This window comes from Protomyctophum bolini (genome assembly GCF_963924005.1).
Source record: "Protomyctophum bolini genome assembly, chromosome: 8".
In the NCBI taxonomy this organism is placed as follows: domain Eukaryota; kingdom Metazoa; phylum Chordata; class Actinopteri; order Myctophiformes; family Myctophidae; genus Protomyctophum; species Protomyctophum bolini.
In genome coordinates, this window is record NC_137869.1 from 44,789,597 (window position 1) to 44,803,625 (window position 14,029).

Here is a 14,029-nt window from a genome sequence, read left to right on the forward strand (position 1 = left end):
CAGTAGTTGTGAATTAGCAAACTGGACATTTTGTACTGAATGTTTCCTTTATCCTCGTGTTGCGCTTCTGTTTTTGTTCCGTTTTTCCTTCAAGTTCCACAGCCGTCTGCTAGTCCCTCCCAGCCCTCACTGGTCCGACATCGGGTAGGAAAAATGGGGACAGCGTTTGGCAGTAGCCTATAGTCAAACCAGTAAGTGTCAAATACAGGCAGAGTCCAGTTTCAAACTCCCATAGCTCTGAAGTCAGATGACAACCTAGCGATTTCACTGTGGCTATATAACCACATGCATAGAGCTTATAGCTCTGCGCATGCACTCTGTTCAGACACCATTTTCGTCACCGCTAAACCCCTTATCCCTAAACTTCTTTGCCCTTTTTTTTGGGTACTATTTTGCTAAACATTTTTGAATAGTTAAAATGGCCAGTCTACAAGCTCACAACGTGTCAATGTATATTGGCTAGTTGAACTATTAAAAAATGTTTTTCAAAATAGTGGGAAAAAAAAGGGGCAAAGAAGTTTAGGGATAAGGGGGTTTAGCGGTGACAGAAATGGAGCCCTTGATCTTACACATCTGACGCAGATGTGCATCTCATACACAGATAGGCTATGCATGCTTTTGCAATTAGCCTTCATCGTTCATTCATTATTATATGCTTTGTTTTATAGTACTGCAGGTCCTGATCTGAACTTGTTTTTATGGCTAGCGTGTGTCCAGAGATATAATCTCACAATCCAATGGACCAATCATTTAGCCTGGCTAATAAACCAGACTCAAATCACACTATCGGCAGGCAATTTGTTTTTGTCAACGGCTGATTCGGTCCGGCTTATTAGCCAGGCTACCAATCATTGCCACCATTTGTCTTCATGTGTGTGTTTTTTTTTTTTTAATATCAATTTGTTTACTTTTCACGGTGACGGCCCTGCCCCCTCTGCCTCACTGTAGGCTATAGCCAGCAGCCTCTGTAATGGCAGAGTGGGGCAGGCCGTCAGCCCAATTGTGCTCACCTGAGGTGGGCGGAGCTTAGGGCACTATATAGGGAGCTCACCTGGCTGCGGCTCACTCTCTCTCTGTCCTTCCTGCAAACAGGACCTGCTCAAGGGTCTAACCACCCTTTTGTTTATGTTTTGCACCAACTAATACAACACGCACCCACCACTCTCCACACATCCATACACTGCAGACATCACCGATAACTGATATCCTCACGTCCCACACTTAATTATTTTGCTATTCTTTAATTATCTTACTATAATAAATATCATTACAAAACGTTTATATGCTCTTGTGTGTACTCCGTTTTGCCATGCGTCCCCTAGTGCATGACGACAAGCATAATACAGCTCAAAATATGTACTGTCATTTCTGTCTCACCAAATAGGCAAACGGCAGTTTCATCAACGTATGTTCTCCAATCATTTCTAATCGTCCGTTAAATACACCCTGCTTCAGACTCCACTGAACTATAATGGCTGATTCACTCTGTGGTTTACCGCATGTGCAAAGAATTTAGCTCGCTCTGCAAATGCACTTCCTTTTGCCCAGACTACTGTCAATAAGTCGTTAGGCTATAGTTAGTATAGACGTCATGAATGTCACGGTCACCTTATTTATGCTTTTTATACTCATCATCGTTTCTATCCCCTGGTATGGCCTTAATGGGTTTTTTTTCCCCTTCCCAAGTTCTTGTCCTTTAGTCTCTGGGTTATAGGGCCGATTCATACTCCTATTTTACTGCTGTTTCGGCGCTGTAGTGCCGAAATGATTTCGGCTCGTCAGAAATTTTCAGTAGCACCGAAGAGCCGACTTTAGCACGGTATACCCGCCCCCCCGAACCTCAAATGACGTCACATTGTAGGCTCTACAGAGCCGAACCGACTTTTATTCGGCTCTAAAATAGGAGTATGAATCGGCCCTTAGAGTGGGGCACATATCCAGGCCTTTCAGGGTCAGAAAAGTAACTCACATCCTCCATTTGGTGCTCAGCCAAGACTGTAGAAGAAACAGTAAAAAATAATTTAAAAAAAGCAGGGGACGTCACTTGAAGATGCTCCAGAGTTTATTTAGCGACAGCTAAATAAGGTTTGGGGCATCTTAACCCATTTTGGGGCGGGAACCCCTTTTGGTGATTTAAAGCATCATGCTATACTAATAGCAGATCTACAAGCTCATAGCGTGGCACCGAGTGCCGCGCTATGAGCTTGTAGGTCTGCTTTTTTATATCGTGAAAATGTGCCTCAAATCTTTGAATATATAGTATTACAGAGTGAACATTTGAACTCAAATCTTTGCTTCTGGGGGGCCCTGGAACAACATATTTTCAGATGGGGGGTCGGCGGCCAATTACATATAATTCTTGGGGTCCTTGACATGAAATATTGAGCACCACTGATACAGAAAAATTGGTATTTCAGGAAACTGTCAGGATTTAGAAGTTCTTTTTTTTATTTCGACGTCAGGCCTAAATGAGTTTTAAGTGAGTTTTACAGATCCAGGACTTCTCATGCCATATCGCCTCAGTATCAGCTTGTACGGTTTCTTTAACACACAATTAATTAATATAGAGAACAATGTTCACTGAAAGCCAGCAGTATGAATAGGCTACATACTGTATACTGTACGTTCTCAACCATTGTAAAATCAATGTTAAAAGGGATAGTTCAGATTTTTTTTTAAACTTAAGCTGTATGAAATACTTGCCATTAATATAGTGGTTGCAGGAGTGGTGGGAGTTCTGCTCCGAATATTAAGTAGTTCCGGTCATTTTGTGGGGGGGCACTGGGGCCACGAGTAAAAGTAAATTAATTCACAAAACTAACGTCATTTGTATTGTTGACCTATTTCTAAAATATTAGCGCAACTCTCATTCAACTTTGACCCCTCTATAACAACAATCAACATTTTTTTGGGTGTAGTGATATGGACACAAAAAACATAGTTCTGTGTGATAGAGGGGTCAACATGAACGAAAGTTTGTGATGTGTTGAGCAGGCAGCAGGGAGTAGCCTATAGCTATAGAATAGATGTCAGTCCAGGTATTTCAGCAACTATATTTTACTAAGGTTAAGGTTAGGGTTAGGTTTAGGTGTAGGCTGTCAGTCCAAGCCATTTACTCAAACCCGATGCAGAAACCATATTAGCCTCCTGCAGTCTACAGATTGGACAACATGTCTTCTGACTTCTGTCTTCCGTAACCATTCAGGGCAGGAACCCCTTTTGGTGTTTTAAGCATATAGGTTCTACTTTAGCTATTGAAAATAGCAGATCTACAAGCTCATAGCGCGCCACCGAGTGCCGCACTACGAGCTTGTAGATCTGCTATTTTTGAAAAATCGTGAAAATGTGTTGCAATTCTTTGAATATATATTCTTTCAGAGCGAGTGTTTTTAACTCATATCTTTGCTTCTGAGGGGGCTCCCTAGAACTACAGATTTTCAGACGGGGGTCGGCGGCCAAATACATATCATTCTGGGGGTCCTTGACATGAAATAGTTTGAGAACCACTGTTATAGAAACATAGGTTTTTTTTTATCGACCTCAGTCCAAAATGGGATTATATAAGGCTTAAATGAAGTCATCTTCTCAGACATGGTCAAAATGACAGCATGGATTCCCACCCAGTGCATCTTTGTCGCCATATGATGGCACAAGTCTTTCCTAAATTTGATCTAAAACTAACCTCGAAAAATATGGATATAACCTCTACTACAATGAGGATGCATCACAAGGGGTTTATCCTTTCAATAAAGGTATATATATATATTGCAACCAGCAGAGGGCAGCATTATCTAGCCAGTGATTATTTTCTGTTCTGACTGCAGTATTTAAGTGACTGATAAATAAACAGTTTCACAGACAGTATGGTGTAGGCCTAGAAGTCTAATCAGTCTTATTATAGTTATATTGCAGGCATATAGCTGTAAAGTATAGTACTATATGATATTCAATCATGTTTCACATTTCCCCACACAAGATATCAATATCAAAGTGCCAAACTTTGGTGAAACGTATAAGGTAAATATAGGCTATACTACAAATATTGTTTGATTTGGACTGGTTGTATTAATCCCACAATTCAGAACAGTGTGTAGTGACACAGTGCTGTATAAGACAGTGGTTCCCACACTTTTTCATGTGAAGGACTCCCAAATTGACAGCCTGCGAACCCCATTATTGAAAATATATGCCAGGGACCCCCCCATGAGAGGAGATTTGTAGGGGATCTAGCAGGTTTGACGGACCTGCCCATTTAATGGCATTTCTATCTCTGGGCTACCCCGTAGCCTATATCGTACGACGGTCAAAGACAAGTTAGAGAGTGTACAAATGGAACCAAATGGACCCGTTATATATATATAGGGTCCATTTGGTTCCATTTGTACACTCTCAGAGTCAGAGTTACATGCATGCAGACCCATAAGGATCCATTTGGTTCACTAATTGTCATTTAGCTGGGGGAACGCCCCGCAACTCTGCACTATACACAGTCAACTTAGCCAGTGGCGTCATCATGGTGACTTGTCTTTCCTGTACACCACGGAACGTCACGCGCGCGTGCATGTGCGCATCGCATCGCGCCGCGGCATGCACACAGAACAGCTTCGAGCCTAAAAAGCCTATGAGAGTTTTAGACACACACACAAACAAACAAAACACAAAAGTGTAAAACTTCAAATATAGTCAGACAAATATCTTTACTGCACACCGGCAGCGAAACTAAAAAGTTTGCTTTGGACGAATGAATCTGTCCTTCGATGGATGGAGGACTCGGAGGAGGCACGTATCCACTTGTAAAGGCCTATTCATAGTCTGGATTTTCGGTGGTAAGGTGACCACCGCTCCGGTGGTGAGCTGACCACCGGAACTGAAATAACGTTGAGCGGTGGTGAGTAAAAACAGAGAGAAGGGCTGGAGCGGTGGCGGTGGTTTGCTCTTCACCGCGGCTCGTGACGTCATGTTGTAGTTCGGTGGTCACCCCACCGCCGTAAATCCAGACTATGTATGAGCCTTAACTCTCCCGAGGGTGCACAAGTGTAACCTATTAAGCGGTCCATTTGGTTACATTCTGTAGGCCTATACACAACCGGCCTATTCATAGTCTGGATTTTCGGTGGTGAGGTGACCACCGCTCCGGTGGTGAGCTGACCACCGGAGCTGAAATAACGTTGAGCGGTGGTGAGTAAAAACAGAGAGAAGGGCTGGAGTGGTGGCGGTGGTTTGCTCTTCACCGCGGCTCGTGACGTCATTTTGTAGTTCGGTGGTCACCCCACCACCGTAAATCCAGACTATGTATGAGCCTTGAGGATGTGGATGTGTTGAGAGATGCACTTCCTGGAGGTTATTATACGCACACATTATGTTGGACTGACTAGAAGGACCGCAGGTCACCGCTAAGGGCTAAAGTTCTGACTTCTGACTGCAGGGCAGGCGCTGCGTAAGGTGCGTAATATTCATTGACTATATGCCATCATGACGATTTGTGTCCATAATATTAGGGTTACATTGTGCCATGTTGGCATAGCCTAGATATACACTGTCTGCCATGGATATAATGTTAATAACGTTTGGTATAATCAATAGCAGATCCGATATATTTCTATTGGGAGGAAATAGGATTTGGTGCAGGGGTGCATGCTTATACGGTGCTGTCTAATATCAATGCCAAAGTTTTGAGTAGAAAGCTTAATGTAACCTGAATCTCAATTACATCAAATGAAAAGTTATAGCCATGCTGTTATACTGCGATCTCGTCTGGCAACATTGGATTCTTATCGTCTAATAGCTGCGTCGCATGAATCAATTGATTGGCCATGCACGTGCAGCTGTCTCACTTAATCGAGACATGCTGCACGTGCAGCATCTAACTTTTCTGCAGCAACCGATAGGCTATAGGCCTATATAGCCTACACACTATAGGCTTGCATTGATGCAACTGCATGATATTGTTTTTTGAGTGGTGCAACCACTCCAAGGAACAGCAATGTCCGTGTTGTTCATGTATGTGACGTTAATGAGCACGAGTATGACTATGAGTACCAGTAGGGGCGCTGTTGTGCCAGAAACAGAGAGAGAGAGAGAGAGTGCTGTAGGCCTACTGTTTACTTTCTTTCTGTATGCGTTCTAAACGGCTGTGGTGGCACAGGTTTCTGTACAATTTCCACTGGAGTAAAAATACTTTATGACTGGATGGGAACCGCAAGGTTGCCAGTTCGAACCCTGTGGGCTCCCCCATGCAGAGTTAGTGTCGAAGTGTCCTTGAGCAAGACTCTGAACCCAAACATTGCTCCTGATGTGCTGGTTGGTGCCTTAATTTGCATGGTTTCAGCTGCCATCGGTGTGCGTGAATGTAATGTACAATCTCTGTAAAGCGCCTTGGATAAAGGCGCTATATATATATATATATATATATATATATATATATGCACCATTTACCATTTATATGCTTTACATATATATCAGTGCTTCCCAAACGTTTAAAAAAATATATGTATAATTGACACTAAATAATTAACCCCTCGTGCGGACCCCCATTTGAAGAGACATGCCAGGGACCCCTCATATAAGAGACGTTTTTTTTCCAGGACGCCCACAGTTTGACATGCGTTAGTCTTACGGGACACCACATTTAATGGCATTTCCATCCCTGGGGCGCCCAGTTTATAATTGTAAAATCAATGTTCGTTTAAACTCTACAGGGCTGTATTTTGCGTGTCTTAAGTACCAGGTCTTATTACCTAACTTGAGTAAACTAAAGACCTAGAGGCGTGATCAATGCCATTTGGCTATTCTGAGTGGCCAAAGAGCATTGATCACGCCTCCAGGTCTTTAGTTTACTCAAGTTAGGGAATAAGACCTGGTACTTAAGACACACAAAATACAGCCCTCTGAGAGTGTACAAATGGAACCAAATGTCCAAACTATGTGTCATTTAGCTGGGGACCCCCCTGGAACTCCCTCAAGGACCCCTGGGGGTCCCCGGACCATGACCAGCCGGACCATGGCTGGTGCGCTGAACGGCGCACCAGCTATAGGTTCGTACTCCTATAGCATGTGGTGGGAAAGGTACTGCATTTTGTTACTTAAGTAAAAATATCAATACTGATATATCAATATATCAAAATATGCTCAGCAAAAATATACTCATTTTGCATAATCCTGTTTCACACAAGGTATATAATATAATTTATAGCCTATAGATCAAATGTTTTAAAATCTTTAGAAAATAGAACCACACTGGGCAACATATCTTTATTGTTTATTGTTGACACACTATGGTCTGGAGCTTTCTAAAGTCTAAAATTGCACGTCTTCTGCATTTCATTGCTTTTTTTTTACCCCCTTTGAGCAGAGCAATCAGCTGTTACTTTACTGTACTTCACTTTATGTGTTTATTCTGACAGGACAAGAAGCATATTAATGAGCTTTTACATTAATACATGCAACGTAAATACACGGGAAATTTGCAAAGGTGCTACATTTCATTCGTATAGTCCCCACACAAAACCATATACACACAACAGGCCGGCAGTGAAGCACATCATTGATTGATTGATTGATTGATTGATTGATTTATTAACAGTTTGAATTACAGTATACATTTCAAGCACAACTCAATACAAAAACGGTTAACTGTGCATGAGTGGACGACACCATGAAAGCATTTTCAACCGTTTTCAATTCATCAAACATGTACACTACGAGAAAACCGGTACAAAAACCGGTACATTACGAGATAAATAAAAAAAAACGTACACATACAGAATATACAAGAAACAAATAGAAAGTGAGTATACAGTTCTGACGAGACAAGCCCTCCTGTGCATTTCCACACAATGTCAGTATTGAAATGTACTGAGAAAACTGTTGCGTCTTTCTTCGTCCTTTTTTTTCTTCAAACTTGACTACGGTAGCGGTGGTCTTGAAAACATAAGGGAAACTTTGACAGGAAAAGACTCGCTCACCGTATCGAGAAAAAAAAGTAAAACTCCTAAGACTGAGACTTAGAAAAATATTCTATGAATAACTTTTCTTTTCTTTTATCATGCTCTTATGGTGCTCTGTGCTATTGAAATGTAAACATGCTTTGCTTTATTGTTTATGAATTACACACACACACACACACACACACACACACACACACACACACACACACACACACACACACACACACACACTGACACACACTAATTCTGTTTTCTGTTTCAACGCAGCATGGCTGTTCAGCCTGGACTTGACGTCGTAGTACATTCCTCTCCCAGTCTAGGTATAAGTCTCCCTTTCCTCTGACAATCCTTGTGTCTTCACAATCTGTGCTGGGGGCCGGGTATTTCATATATATTTTGGTCAAAAAGATATACAAGTAAAATCACAATATTATATAGGCCAATGGTTCGCAAACTGTGGTGCGTTACAACGTAACCTTCTCTGCTCCAGACCAGCAGGTGACACAGCTGATACAAATGTGTCTGTAATCAAATTCTAGGGGGTGCGTGACACGAAAAGGCTAATGGTGTTGCTATAGGCTTTATTTAACCCGGGGGAACCCCTTTTGGTGTTTTAACTATAAGCATTATGTTATGCTTTTAGCTATTGAAAAATAGCAGATCCACAAGCTCGTAGCGCGCCACCGAGTGGCGCGCTACGAGCTTGTAGGTCTGCTATTTTTGGAAAATCGTTAAAATGTGCCTCGAATCTTTTCGAAAAGTGTCATGATTTAGAAGCTATTTAAAAAAAATCGACGTCAGGCCTAAATGGGTTAAAATGTATTATCATATTGTGCCAATATATGGCAAGTATATGCAGAATATAGCATAATGCTGAGTATATATGCCATATTCAGGTTCATATATTATGTGCATATATGTGGATAAATAGGAATTATATGTCTCTATATAGCTTATGCAATTTAGGGGGGTGTAGCGGATGTAACAGGGGGTGCATGGCCAAATAGGTTTGGGAACCACTGTTATAAGCTATACTTAAACCAACACATTAACCCATTTTGACCTCGCATCAAAATTAAAAAAAAGCGTTTTCTGAAATACCAGTTTCTACATCAGTGGTGCTCAATAGGCCTAGCCTGGCTAATATAAGCCAGACCGAATCAGCCCTTGGCAAAAAATAATTGCCTGCCGGCGGATATGTGTTTATTAGTCTGGCTTATTAGCCAGGCTACACTAGGCCTATATTTCTTGTCAAGGACCCCCAAAAATATATGTAATTTGCCACAGACCCCCCCCCCCATCTGAAAATACGTTGTTCCAGGGACCTTCCCTTCAAAAGTTTGCGCCGTGCACATTTTCACGATTTCTCTAAAATAAAAATACGTTTCAGTAGCTAAAGTATAACATAGTGCTTTAAAACACCAAAAGGGGTTCCCGTCCAGAATGGGCTTGAAGCATGATGAAACACTTGTTTCCAATACATGGTACTGCGACAGACTATAGTCACCATGAGGGCAAGGAAGGACACAAAACAGGGCAGCATTCCTTAAGTAGACAGTTTTATTCCTTCTTCACGTGCAGGGAATTACACACAATAATATCACATTACACAGGAGCGGTCATCTCTCCACTATCTCCTGAGTGTTTGTGGAGGTGACTGATTCATCCTGTTGTGCCCTTGATCAAGTCCATGATGCACAACAGGTGCGCAGCCACACCCAGCTCCGAGTCCGGTTCTATATAGTTTGACTCAGGCCCAGGTGTGTGACCGCTTAAATCAGTCACCCTCCGTCTCACAGGTATACCAAACTCCTCTCTCTCTCTCTCTCTCTCTCTCTCTCTCTCTCTCACGTAAATACATCTCTATATCCTCCATTACAGACCCGGTCGTTCTACCGTCAGTGGACCACATAATACGGGAGGAGCCAGTAGATATGGACGGCGGCCGCATGAGGGGTCCGCCCGGGCAAGAGGACACGGGGCCGAAGTGGGCAGGTCAGAGAATGTTCCCACTGCACCATTTATACCCCCATCGTGTCATAATATTCACCCCCAATATTTAGGCCCGTCTGTGCAGGTTCACTGAACTTGTGTAGGCTCGGCAAGTTTTTGCCTTAACCCATTCTGACCTGAGATCAGATTCATACGAGGTTTCCACTGGACACACACTGGTCTGATTAACCCATTCTGACCTGAGATCAGATTCTAAAAATGTCAGTCGTTCTTCGATTTTTCAAAAATAGCAGACCTACAAGCTCGTAGCGCGCCACTCGGTGGCGCGCTACGAGCTTGTAGATCTGCTATTTTTAATAGCTAAAGCATAACATAGTGCTAACACCAAAAGGGTTTCCCGGTCAGAATGGGTTAAAAGGATCCCTGGTTAATAAGACTTATTATGCCTTAAAGGACCACTTCACCACTTTTCAACCTATCTTCATATAACAGGTCCTCACTAATAATCATGATAAAATGGCACGATTTCTTTCTACTCAGTCTGTGTCTCATAGGAGGGCTGTGGGCAGTTTAGAAACCGTCTTCCAGTGACATCATAATGAGGCAGATATTCTTTTAAACAAGATTTCTTTACAAAGACATTTAGATTTTCATTATCGTGAGAACGATGGCTTCCATTTTCGCATTGTAACTTTTCAGGACTAGAAAGCCTGCAGTTTCTATTAGCTTCCCCATCGATGATGTCACTGGAAGACTGTTTCTGAACTGCCCACAGCCCTCCTATGAGACACAGACCGAGTAGAAAGAAATTGCGCCATTTTTTTCATGATTATTAGTGAGGACCTATTATATGAAGATAGGTTGAAAAGTGGTGAAGTGGTCCTTTAACCCATTTTGGGCCGGGAACCCCTTTTGGTGTTATGCTTACGTTATGCTTTAGCTATTGAAAAATAGCAGATCTACAAGCTCATAGAGTGGCGCCGCTACGAGCTTGTAGGTCTGCTAGTTTTGAAAAATCGAAGAACGACTGACACGGAAACATGGCTTTTTCAGAAAACTGTCAGGATGTAGAAGACATTTTTAGAATCTGATCTCGGGTCAAAATGGGCTAATGCGTTATGCTTGCCCTCTGTAACTATAATTAAAAAAAAAATTAAAACAACCTTAAATATTTTATATATCTTAGAAATCATTCATTAGAATTCATTGTTCACTCAGTATTATGTAAAACTCCTGTCGCAGGTTGATGATGTCATTTCCCCCATCATGTGTGGTCCTGCTGCCCCCTATGGAATGTGCTAATAAAATGTGCTAATAAAGAGTATTTAAAATATTGCTTTGATGCTCATCTGAACCGTAGGAAGTATATGAAGTTGTTTTTTATTAGCACATGCATTCCCATAAATATCCCATAGGCCGGAATGCAAACTAATATGTGAATTCCCTCCGGTGCGGTATTTCCGAACGCGCCTCCTCAATATCATCAACTTGCGACGGGAGCGGCTGCTATTCAGTGAAACACATACTATTTCTAGGATAACATATGAAACATTTAAGGTGTTTTTCATTTTTTAACTTAGTTATAGAGGGCGAGAATAAGGTTTTAACCCATTCTGCGCGGGAACCCATTTTGGACTATATGTTATGCTTTAGCTATTGAAAAACAGCAGATCTACAAGCTCATAGCGCGCCACCGAGTGGCGCGCTACGAGCTTGTAGGTCTGCCGTTTTTTGAAAAATCGAAGAACGACTGACATCTTTTTAAAATCTGATCTCAGGTCAGAATGGGTTAATCAGACCAGTGTGTGTGTGTGTGTGTGTGTCCAGTGGAAACCTCGTATGAATCTGATCTCAGGTCAGAATGGGATCCTTTTAAAACAACCTGCCGCCGATTGCGTTCTTCTCTCTGGGTCCCTTGATTGCAAACAGAACTGGACGCCAAGTGGAAGGCCTTGACGGTCCTCAAGGCCGTGGCCAAGTTGTCCCTGCTGGTGGCAGATTTCTACATCATCGTGTGCTCTCTGCACCTCCTGAGCATCGCCTTCCAGCTGATCGGAGGTATATAAACAGTCACGTCACTGAAGTGGTTCCACACACACACACACACGCAGCACACACACACACACGCACACGCACACACACACACACACACACACACACACACACACAGCACATGCATGAACCCATGAACACAAACAAAAGCAAGATGTTATTGTTTTGATATTGATTATTATGAGTCCACTGTCATGGCTATATATACGTTGGCTGTATAGTCCCGTGGAGTTATATATAGGCAGCTAATATAGGAAATCATTCTGTATATAATATCTGACTAAGTGCCATGCACGTTGACGTACTGTATGTGTGGCCTTCGCAATTTGATTGCAGACACATTTGTATCAGCTGTGTCACCTGCTGGTCTGGAGCAGAGAAGGTTACGTTGTAACAAATGTGACCGGAGGAGAAAATCTTTTTTTTCTTTAAAAAATTAGTTAATAGCACAGGCTCTTCACATACCTAGAGCATGTCTGAAATAAATATCAGAGCTGAAATGTAAATTATGAAATAAATGCTTAAACATGGAGCTAGGTGTAATGTTATAGATTCCACAGGAGTGAACCTTTCTGTTTTCTCCACTCGCTGTTTTCTGCAAGACATTTAATTACTCTACAAGCCATATCTCCAAAACGGGTGGGTCAAACTGAACAACCAATATGTCAATTGTTGAAGCTATGACTCCCTGCTTTCATGTGGCAAATTCAAAAAAGAAAAATCCAACGGCAGTCCCTCAGTCAAATTTGGTCACAAATGTTTGGGACTCATATAGCCCTACACAGTACACATCACCATTGTCTCCAAGAATGCTACTTTTCAGAAAATGGAAGAAGCACGATACAGTGTAGTTGTTATTTAGCTCACAGGCATTTGGTAATCATTTTCACTGGGTCAATATTTATAACACCGGCCCACAGACACGCTTACTGTAACCACTGTCACGTAAACAAGAAAGAAAAATAGATCTATAGGGTGGCGAAATGACGCGATAGATAGACTATACTAGGGAACCCAAATGCAGGACCGCGTTGCAGCTGGTGATCAAGACCCCAAGGTGTTTTATATTAGTGCATAACGGGGGGGGGGTGAATTAATGTTGTATTCCTCGTTCAAGTGTGTCACACAGAAGTAGCAAGAATTGCAGGTCGACGTGAGCTTGCAGATCTGCTACTTCAGACACATTTTAGAAAGTCTGTCTGTGGGCGTTTAAACGTTTCACCAAAGAAAAGAGCTAATTAGTAACTGCATTGGCGTCCACTGGAACACAACACACGCTCTTTTTTTTCTTCCATTTCCTGGAAAGATTGGTGATTAGACGACCAAGGAGGCACAGAGTGGCAAAGTTCTCAACCGCGTGACGGTCTTTTATCTTTTATCTGCGCGGTAACTGATTTGATCACACATGCAGTTCTATCAGTATGCAGCTATAAAGTAAACCTACGTGAGCCTTTCATAGTAATATGGTTATTATCAGAGCCGGATTTACCTTCCTGAGGGCCCCCGGGCTGGACCAAATTTGAGGGCCCCCCTTGGGGGGCATATTGCGATTCGACCGAGCGGCGCAGCCGCGAGGCCGAATTCTTTTTGGGCTATTTTGTTTTCATTTTGGGGTACCCAGGCCCAATGTTCCCTCTAAAAGAAAATCGGTCTGAGCAAACACTCAAACCTCCTGAGCAGACATCAGCAACTACTGAGCAATCATACATCACCTTGACACCAACTATCCAAACGTTAGATAATGCGAAATGACGTCCCTCAGGTGTGATTTTTTATTTTTTCCAAATGGATTTTGGTATACGAGTGAATCAATGAATAGTTACATAAGCAAGTCACAACATTTATATTTTATATCAAGGTGGTAGGCTAGCAATTTTAGGAATATTCAGTTAGTCTACATATCAGTGGTTCTCAACCTTTTCAGGCTGTGGTCCCCCAAAGTAATCATATTTGAACTGGGGACCCCCCCACCCAGACAAGCAAGAGAATGGTTCCACAGATAAATATTGTGAAAATAGCCGATCTACAAACTCATTGTGAACTTGTAGATCGGCTATTTTCACAATTGTTGCCTTTTT